This window comes from Crocuta crocuta, unplaced genomic scaffold (genome assembly GCF_008692635.1).
Source record: "Crocuta crocuta isolate KB4526 unplaced genomic scaffold, BGI_CrCroc_1.0 scaffold18, whole genome shotgun sequence".
NCBI lineage: Eukaryota > Metazoa > Chordata > Mammalia > Carnivora > Hyaenidae > Crocuta > Crocuta crocuta.
The window spans coordinates 2,916,513-2,923,448 of record NW_027532589.1 but is presented as its reverse complement, the minus strand read 5'-3'; positions in this window follow the sequence as shown (position 1 = coordinate 2,923,448).

The following is a 6,936-nucleotide window of genomic DNA, read 5'->3' as shown; positions in this document are numbered from 1 at the left end:
TTAATATATCCTTTTAGATTTATGATCTCTATTTTGAAATTTTCTCATTACCATGAGCTTTCAGCTCTAGCCAAGTCCTCGCTTTTGATCAATGAGTAGATCGTAGATTTCTAGGTCTCAACTCTGTTCATTCTTCCTACAATTACACCTCTTCATGCCAAGGTTTGTTGAATGGTTTATACTAACCTAATTATGCCCGCTGACTCAGCTACTTATACACATGCAAGGGTCCTCATCATAGTATCATTTGTAAAATCTGGAAAAAACTTAAATGTCCTCCAAGACCAGATTGGTTAAATATTATGATACGTCCATATGATTGAATTCAGCATAAAATTTTTTAACGTGTTTTTGAATAATATTTGACTATTTAAAAATAGGCACAATATTCAATAATAATAAAAATATACACCCAAATACATAGGTAATACACCTAATTTTAATATAAATACATAGGTAAATGCCTATGCATTTTACCAGAAAATTATGAGAAAAATATGCCCAAATCATATTGATTTTTTGTTTTACTCTTCTATATTTAGCATTAATTATTTTTGTAATCAGAAAAGTACATTTTACTTAACAAGTGAGCGATTTACTTTCTAGTAGAAATAGAAGGAAGTCATTCATTGAACCGATATTTCTGAGCACCTACTATGTGTAGGCACTATGATAAATATTGCAGAATCCATAGAAACAAGTTTCTGCCTTCTTAAAGTTTAGAGTGGTGAATTCTGATAAAGAGGCGATTATAGTATCTCAGACAGTATGTTATACAAATTAGGTATCCAATAAAAGTTTATTTACTAATCAGAAGAGACGTAAGTGTAGGTTGACTGTGCAGATAAGAAGGTAATTAGGACTTTGACAGTCTCATTTCAAACTTCAATGCCACCCACTACTTTTCTACCTCTTTTTACTTTACCACTTTTTAAAACTCTTGTAAAGAAAAGAAAATTCATTCAATCACTAGAATAAGTCTGTGACCAAACACGCCAGTGGTTTCGAGTGCCCTCTGCCTCCAACATCTGACTTACACCAGGATTTCTTCAGATTTCCCCCATGTCTCCTTCCAAGCGATATGCTAGAGAATGGAACTTGATGTCGAATCTGGGGTGGTTTGGGTGGACACAGGGGACAGGGGGAGGAGAAATAAGCCAGGAGAGGGTGACCACCCTTTCTGTGGGAAGAGCGGGAGCTGGGGAATCTGATCCAGGAACAAACGTGGGTCTTAAGCCAATGTCATCAGTAAGGTTCAGTCGCAAAGCTCAGAGGGTTTCTACCTATAGACATATCATCCGGGCTTTCAGCCTATTCTGGACGATTGTCTAACCAGACTGAAGGTAAGCCCAGTCCTGAATGCTGGCCTCAGGGAGGCAATTGTTTTTCTAATTCAAGAGATTGCATGGCTTCCAGGGAATTCTTGTCCCGCACCGAGTCCCAAAACTAGTCTCAGGAGAAAAGAGAAACAGCCTTATTCTGTGTCCCATGAGGGAGCAGCTGCGCTCTTGTGGACAGCCTCCCCTGGCCAGGCCCGGGTGAGGGATTGGGACTGGACTGAACCCACACCCTGGGCGGTGGCACATGGAAGTGTGACGTGAGATTCATGCAATTTGGGGGAGCTGTCTTTGAGGAAAAGAAGGCATTATAAAGAAATGAAATTGAGTACAGGGGCGCCTGGGTGGCTTAGTCGGTTAAGCGTCCGACTTTCGCTTAGGTCGTGATCTCGCGGTTCGTGGGTTCGGGCCCCGCGTCGGGCTCTGTGCTGACTGCCGGCTCAGAGCCTGGAGCCTGTTTCAGTCGGTGACTCCCTCTCTCTCTGACCTTCCCCTGCTCACGCTGTCTCTCTCTCTCCTAGAAATAAATAAAATAAAAAAACCTTAAAAAATTTAAAAAAAAAGAAATGAAATTGAGTACAAAGGTGAGTAGTTATTTAAAATGAATCAAGAAATTAAGACAATTTACAAATATAAAGAGGCTGGTGATACCACGTAATTTTAACATTCTAGAAAAATAACAATGTATTTTTTATTAATTAACTTTAGGACTTCGCAACACTGTTTCCACTTCTTTCTTTACATAGATAATCCTATTTTGTTCTTCATGTAAAAATACAATGATTTTGTAAGATCTTTTAGAAGGAATAGAGAGGTGAATCTGTCTCACTGTGATGAACCAAAATTTTATTATGGTAGTATAACTACTGATAGCTTATCATTATTATTCATATTGTTCAATATGAAAACTGGTTATTGGCAATTAGTTTTTGCTTAGATTTTGATGTGAGTTTAAACATTCCTTCTTGCCATATTTGAATTTTGATATGGTTAACAATTCTGAAAGAAACAGAAACTTAGGGGCGCCTGGGTGGCTCAGTCGGTTGAGTATCCAACTTCAGCTCAGGTCATGATCTCAAGGTTCATGGGTTCGAGCCCGCATTGGGCTCTGTGTTGACAGCTCAGAGCCTGGAGCCTGCTTCAGATTCTGTGTCTCCCACTCTCTCAGCCCCTCCCCTGCTCATGCTCTGTCTCTCTCTTTCTCAAAAATAAACTTGTTAAAAAAGTTCTGCCCCTGGTCAGAGAAGACTCTCAGCTTTTAAGTGCTCTATGATGATATCAGCAATTCCTAGATAACTTTCTACCTTAAGATCAAATAAGTCTTACAACTCATAATTATGGGAGAGAGATCTAGTGACATTTGCCAGTTCTAGTGAATCGGGGGCATCTGTGTGGGATCATTTCAGATATTCTCTCTGCTGTGCATGATAAATAGACAACAAGTTTTCTTCCCTTCCTGATTGCTGAGTTTTTACCCTGGGCCAGTCATTTTGCTAGATGCTTTATAGGTATTATTTCATTTAATCTTTCTAGTAAGGCTGTGAAGTTAGTGTTAACTAATAAGAAGTAAAAAATGTATATACTCTCTTCAGAAATGTAGAAGAAATTCTCCCCTTTTCCCTATGAGATGATATAATCTTCCTGTGTAATTAAATTATTTTAGTGTGGTCCAGTATCCTTATTATGGTCGAATAATTAAAAACATTCTCATTAGGTAACGTTTTTCAGTAGCTTTTTGTAAAAGTTTATCTGTTTACTTTGAGAGAGACAGACAGAGAGAGAGAAAGGGAGGGACAGAGAATCCCAGCAGGTTCCTCTCTGTCAGCACAGAGCCTGATGTGGGGTTCCAACTCAAGAACCACGAGATCATGACCTGAACTGAAATGGAGTCTGAAGCTGACCCAGCTAAAGCACCCAGGCACACTACCTTTTTATTTTTATTTTTTTAAATTTGACTGTGTTACATTAGTTTCAGGTATGCAACTTTTTAAATAAAATATAATCTTTTGAGTGCCCCGCCCCTACAATCCCCCTTTCTCTTTTCCATGATGTCAACCCATATTATAAGGGAGAGTGTAGCTTGAACTCATTGTGTTTGGTGCCTGGTTATTCTGTTGGCCAGGATTGCTGAAGCTTCTAGACCTCCCTGCCCTCACCTTTCCTCTCTTCTCTCTTCTGTTCCCCTCCTTGGCCCTTCCTCCTTTTCTCTCTTCTCCTTTACTCAGCTTTCCGTACTCTGGACTTAGCCTGCCTCAATCCTTGCTGGCATTGCAGAAGACCCTGAATTGGTTAGCAGTGCCTCTGACATTGAGATGTACCTCCCACTGTGGGAATATCTGCCCAAAGGGAAAGAGACTGAGGCAAACACTGAACTGCCTGCTTTCTTGTGTCCTGTTTCCCTTGTTTTCCCACAACTAACTGGGCCTGAAGAGGAAACAGAGTCTTTCTTTCACCTCCCTTTGCTCTGTTTGAGGAACCTTCTGTCACATCCAGGCTGGAAGTGGAGTGGGGCTCCACTTTCTGTCAATCATACCCACTTTCCTCTTGGTCAGGCTTCAGTGGGGATTGGGAGTCTGAGAGATTGGGGCAGAGCTTCTCAACATCAGTACTGTTGATGTTTGGGTGAAACAATTCTTTTGGTGAGGCACAACCCTCTTGTCCCAGTTGCTACGACTAAATCTATCCCTAGGCATGTCCAGGTGTCCCCTAGGGAGCTAAGTCATCCTCATTCAAAAACCACTGGTTTAGAGATAAACTTAAATGAGTGGATAAAAATATATATGACCAAATATATGTTCCTATTTTCAGGTTTAAAGAAAATGTTGGCCTTGGTCACCTTGGTGGCTCAGTTGGTGAAGTGACTGAGTTTGTTTTAGGTCATGATCTCACGGTTCATGAATTTGAGCCCCCCCCCCCCAATCAGGCTCTCTGCTGTGGATCCTCTGTCCCCCTCTCCCTCTGCCTCTTCCCTGCTTATATGCGTGCTTTCTGTCTTTCTCAAAAATGAACATTTAAAATAGTAAAAAAAAAAAAATGTTTGTCAAAGGTCAAACAGGTCTCAAATAGCAGAGCAGGAAGTCATAGCCAAGTCTGGCTTCAAATCCTGTTTCCACTGCCAGCGGACAGCCACACCATTCACTCATTGTCTAGTTCAGACCAGATGACCCTCCGGCAACGTTAGCATTTCAGATACCTAGAGGGAGGAAGTCCAGACTGGGAGGAAGAGAGCAGCAAGAATAAGTGCACCAAGGTGACAACTTTTTTGAGCACATGTCCATTCCTGTGAAGATCATATCAGCGTCTGAGATGGAAATGCCCCCTGGAGAAAAGGAAGGCAGAGAGTAAGTAGGGAGCCCTTGGAATCTCAGATGCCTGGCCATATGATACTCAAGAACTATTGGCCAACTGAGAGGCACCGGACTTCCCAGAAACATGAGAGAAAGTCGGCATGCTCTGATAGGCGCATATGGCATGAATGCACCTTAGACACAGCACTTGTTATATCTTCAGCTGCAACAACAACATTTTCAACATAATGCTCTAATTCTTTGAAAAAATCATTTTCTGAATTTTAATGCCAGGAATTTGAAATGTGTTCTAAAGACAGGGATATGACATTTTCTCTCTGTCATCCCAGAGCACAGCACAGTGAGTACAGAGGATTGATGAAAGGTATTGGATCAATTCATACTGGCCTGGTGCCAGCTCCTCTTATATTATTAGGAGCCACATAGGACAGTCTGCCATTAGATGTTCTCCCTCCTTTTTTCAACCTGCTGCCTTTCCAAAATGAGTGTGTGAGGTTCAGCCTATGGTGACCATTGACCCACAGGTGGAGAGTTCCATCCATGGGCCAGTAAAGACGTTCTCACAGAAGTGATAGCCGGGTAGAGTTGTTTGAAGATCAAATGTGCGGGAAAGGCTAAGCCTTAATGAGCAAGCTGGATCTGCAGAAACACCTGTAAATCAGAGATCTGGGCTCTGAAATTACACAGACTTGGGTTCAAATATGACTTTGTGGTTCCATGGCCAAATCATGTAACTCCTCTTAAGTTTAGTTTCTTCTCTGCAAAATGGGCAGAGGTATCTCTAACTTCTGGTACTGTTGCAAAACATTTGCATTAGGGAAGATAAAGCAGTTGGCCTCTCTTTAAGGTCTCACACACTCTCTGGTCATTACTTTCTTTTCAGAGCTCCCCCTATCAATAAAGCATTTAAATCACCTAATTAAAGGTTCTGCTTGTATCGTGATGAAAAGAAGACATTAAAGCTTCCTTGAGATAAATTTGATATTTTATCATCCTTGGCTTGTCACATTCACGAATTAATTACTCCCTCACACTGGCCCTACAGCAAGCCAAATCAAAATTATGCCTCTGCAAAATAGCTCCAGGACTTAGAAGTGGCTCAAGGAGAGTGGGACTGGATAGCGGCGTTTTGGAGGCAGGAAAGAGTGTGCTTCTCTGTGGGAAAGAAGATGTACCGCAGATGTACTGCTCGGGTTGACGCCCACCTATGTCACCAGGCAAAAGGGTGATCTTGGACCAGTCACTCCCAGTCTCTTCTCCAGGTTCTCCTCTGTGAAATGAGGATGATAGTAATAGTGCCTAGGTCATTCGGAGGTTGAAAGGACAGATAGAGTTAACACGCAGGAAGTACGTTAATAGTGACTGGATTACAATAATAGTCACTAAATACGTGTTCTTATCACTTGTGAATACTAAGGGATTACTATTTTTTTCATGCTGTAATAGGAGTAAGACCAGCTTTCTTGGTCACTTTCTCTGCCTTCACCCATTCATGAAGCGCATGCCCTCCATGAACACCCTGGCCTGAGTGCCTACGGAGCACCAAGCCCTCCTCATGGACTTTCATGAGTGCTTTACCTCGATTGCCAGCTTAGAGGTTTAATTCAGGAATGCGTACAGATTTCAACCTTCACGCCCGTGCTGACCAATTGTACAGATTTCCTCAACTGCTGTTTTATGAGGCTTCTAAGACATGTCCCTGTTGCCTGGGACTGAGGTCCCCTGATGGATTAAAAATGTCTGCCGTGAGTAGAAGAGCAGGAAGTAAGGGCTAGTTTCCATCTGTGAACTTGTCCGTGGCTGGGAGATGAGAGACGATGCTTCTCAAAATGTTGCAGTTTGGGGGCGCCTGGGTGGCTCAGTTGATTGAGCATCTGACTCATGGTTTCAGCTCAGCTCACGATCTCATGGTTTGTGAGTTCAAGCCCCACATCAGACTCTGTGCTGTCAGGTTGGAACCTGCTTGGGATCACTCTCTTTCTCTTCCCCTCTCTCTGTCTCAAAATAAATAAACTTAAAAAAAAAAAAAACTTTTTAAAAAATGTTTGGTTTGAAGGAGATCCTAAATGATGTCCTCTATGAAACTATAGTTGCTACTCTTTGGAACCTTAGTCAGCCTTCTGTGGTGCTCAGAGGCACAGAACAAGGAGAAGTCCACCCAGGGGCTGGTGATAATGGTGCGTTCCCTGATAAACAATAACATCCAATTGTCTGAAAGTTGGTCTACTTTTAATTTTCACTGGACTTTAATAATTTTAAGGACTGTCGTTGAAAAAAAATCCTTCCTCCTG